Source organism: Nuphar pumila, chromosome 7 (assembly GCF_984573655.1).
Source record: "Nuphar pumila chromosome 7, dmNupPumi1.hap1.1, whole genome shotgun sequence".
Lineage (NCBI taxonomy): Eukaryota > Viridiplantae > Streptophyta > Magnoliopsida > Nymphaeales > Nymphaeaceae > Nuphar > Nuphar pumila.
This window is the reverse complement of record NC_143255.1, coordinates 119,532,254-119,535,605: the sequence shown is the minus strand read 5'-3', so window position 1 is coordinate 119,535,605 and position 3,352 is coordinate 119,532,254. Positions and strand designations below refer to the sequence as shown.

Sequence of the window (3,352 nt, the reverse complement as noted above, 5' to 3'; positions counted from 1 at the left end):
AAAGGAAAGGAGAAGGGATGCCAACCACTTGTTTGAAATAGTATGGCTTTTATCCCCTCTCAATTACCAAGAGTTCTCAAAGTACAGTCTAGCTCATGAATCAATTGTTGAACTATATGGGTAAAGAAGTTCGAAGGTTCAGGCTTTGACGTAATAAATCTCATCAGGGGCTGCTGCACTCGTGTATGCATACTTTATATTGGGAAAACATAGAACTTGATAATCTCAAAGGCTAGAAGACGCATGAAGACAGAATTGATACATATGCATCATCAGGCGACAAGAACATTTAACATTATCACAAAGGGAACAAGGGCAATTGGACAAAGAAAAGCTATCAGATTGCCCACAATTTTAACTATCAGACTCCACAAAAAACAACTATCGAGGGACTTTCTTTCGGCCGAGTATCTCCTGCTCTTGCAGTCGATGCTGAAACCTTGCCAGGCGTGCCTGAAGGCTAACCAGACCTGCTGCTTTCTGAGAGAGCACGAAGCTCAACTCACATAGTTTTCTATTAGACTTCCTGGTTGATCCACTTCTGCTAACAGCTTCATCTCATGTATCCAGACAAAGACCAATAAGTAAATGTGGTTTGATGCTTAGGTCTCAAACTATGATGAAAGTAAAACAAGAGCTTCAGACTCTGTACATCAAACTGATGAACAAAACCATAGTCAACAATCAACAACAATGGCGAACCGATTCTAAAACAAGCCCAGCCATTGCCATGCCGATATGATCAAACAATGTCATGAACTCTACATTTACAATCTCATATGACCCGAAAGATGCCAGTGAACTTTTCCAATTTGGCAAAAGCTCGTTGGTCGCTTGATTTTTCGATCAGACCAAGTATCAAACTACCACCATTCAATAAGAACATGTCCTAGAAAGGCAAATCCATATACTAATTTTTCCTTTGATCACCAATAGAGTGTTGCAGCCAGTTGGGGTTCTGCACGACACTAAGCTTAAGCAGGCCTCTTTGACCCAGGAAGCAACAGATCAGCCAAGCCCAATCAACCCAGATTGCATCAGAAGATTCAGAAACAGGGGCATTGATGGTAGTCTCTGATTCAGCTAACACGAGAAGGCCACTTAAGATGGAACGACTCAGAGGCCTAGCATGTAATGGTGTACACCAAGGCCTCACACAGACCCAACTGGGTCAACTATCTAGAACTCAATTGCTTGCCAGACTTAGGGCAAGGATCATGAGTCATGACTCACCTCACCTTGTGGTACATTCAAGCACTCATTCCATACGGGGTTAAAAAAAAGAGCCATCTCGGACTCTCAAGACTTGGGGTTGGGGTTTCATACTTTTGGGGGTGATTGGGCACCGCATTGCAGGTGTAGTCAAGGACCCGAATCAACCCGAGGTTCTGGAGTTTTCCCGACTGAACTTCAAAGGCGATTGACGTCGGGAGCATCACCTTCATCTTCGTCATCCCATCGTTCACCATAAATCTGCAAATGCACATCAATCATCACATAATCTGAAGAGTGAGACGATGAATATGAAACAACAGGATATCCTCATAAACTGGGAACCCCAAAAAAATAAGACAACATCACATAGTATGAATCCGTAAGAGGGGAATGGAGACGCTTACGTGAATCAGGTGGTGTTGTTTCCAACAGGCGTGAGATCGATGACCTAGACGTCGAGGGGATAAAGAGAAAAAACAGAGGAAGGAGAGACACACAGAGAGAGGCTAAGAGACAGAAACCTTGGCTTGAGCTACTCTCTCTCTCTCTCTCTCTCTCTCTCTCTCTCTCTCTCTCTCTCTCTCTCTCTGTAACCAAAAAAAGAAGGTAAGACTAAGAGACGGGGACTGATTGACAGTGAGGGAGACAGAGAGAGAAAGAGAGACGAAGAGAGTAGTTGCCTGAGAGGAAGAGAGACAGAGGACTGGGGACGTTGGGAATTGAAACCCTATCCCTGAACTTAAACCTTAAAGAGGAAGGAAAGAAGGTCTTGGGGAGGCCCACTTGAGGAATCTCAGCCCTTGAGTGACGATGAGGGAGACAGAGAGAGGAAGAGAGACAAAGAGAGCAGTAGGAAGAGAGGCAGAGAGAGAAGGAGAAGAAGAGGTAGAGAGAGAGAGAGAGGGCTCGAGAGAGACGGAGACAGGCAGGCAGAGAGATCGTTTGAGAGAGAGGCAGGCGAGAGGGAGAGAGAAGGTTCCAGAAAGAAAGAGGAATCCAGAAAGAGAGCGGCAGATAGGCACACCTGATGCGCGAGGAAGGTCCCGGCGGTGGTCGACGGCGCGGCGACATGTCAACGGCGGTGGTCGACGGCGCGGCGAAGGTTCGGCAACGCGTCGACGGTGGTTGCAGGTCGCCGGCCAGATTCAGCCCGACGGCGGGGCCTCGTAGGGAGACAGAGAGAGAAGCTGCAGCACTCCTCCGCTGCCGCGGCGCTCCATCGATGTCGTTGTTGGTATGAGATTCGATGGAGAGAGAGAACATTCAACATTACCAAAATTACATCCCACAGAATATTGGATGAGAGAAAAACATCGGAGTAAGACAGCCACAAATATAGATGTTGACTGTGCACAGTTCAGAATACAAGCTGATCAAACTCCTTCTCTACTATATAATTGAAGAGCCAGACCAGATACAGATCAGACACAACCCGCTGGGGAAGCCTTCCAAAATCGAATTTGATGCTCCTGAAAAAGATGTTGTTTCTTTCAGTCCAGATCACCCACCATGCTTACCTTGTAGAGGAGGAACCAGAGGGAAAGAGAAAAGTGAAAAAGAAAAAAACCCGTTTTTTTTAACTAATGCCTATTTTAAATAAGCTTAAGCAACTAACAACTAACTACCGCTCTCATGTAATGTTTTAGGTGAATCCACCCTTTTAGCTACTTTAATAGTGTATTTCATGGCTCATCGGTTTTTGAAAAGTAGTCACTAATTGAGCCACTAAAGATGTTTTTGTTTTACCAATTTTTACCTTTTCGATCGAGAATAGCGTCTCTAGTTATTGCTGTTTTACCAATTTGTTTTGTCTTCAATAATTAATTCTTGTCGACCGTGTTAGGGAATCAATTGCCATAAGCCCCATTTGAAAAGATTCTTATACCGAATGTCTCCAGATTATATATATATATATATATATATATATATATATATATATATATATATATATATATATATATATATATATATATATATATATATATATATATATATATATATATATATATATATATATATATATATACTCTCAAATTAGTAGTGCTCATTTGTTGGGTGTTCAGACGAAGGCCACTCATACTGAGCATTCACCGAGTGACGAACGCTCAACGTTATTTTGCAAAAAAAAACTTAGTGG

General features: G+C 43.1%; 1 long non-coding RNA gene across 1 annotated transcript; it reads right to left on the bottom strand.

Annotated features, from left to right (window-relative positions):
* Positions 1-275: 275 nt before the first annotated feature.
* On the bottom strand, positions 276-2,579 carry LOC149833191 (uncharacterized). The gene is made up of 2 exons (XR_016433149.1): positions 2,240-2,579; positions 276-1,473 (listed from the first exon to the last, which is right to left on the bottom strand). It is a non-coding gene; the product is annotated as an uncharacterized LOC149833191 (long non-coding RNA).
* Positions 2,580-3,352: the final 773 nt, after the last annotated feature.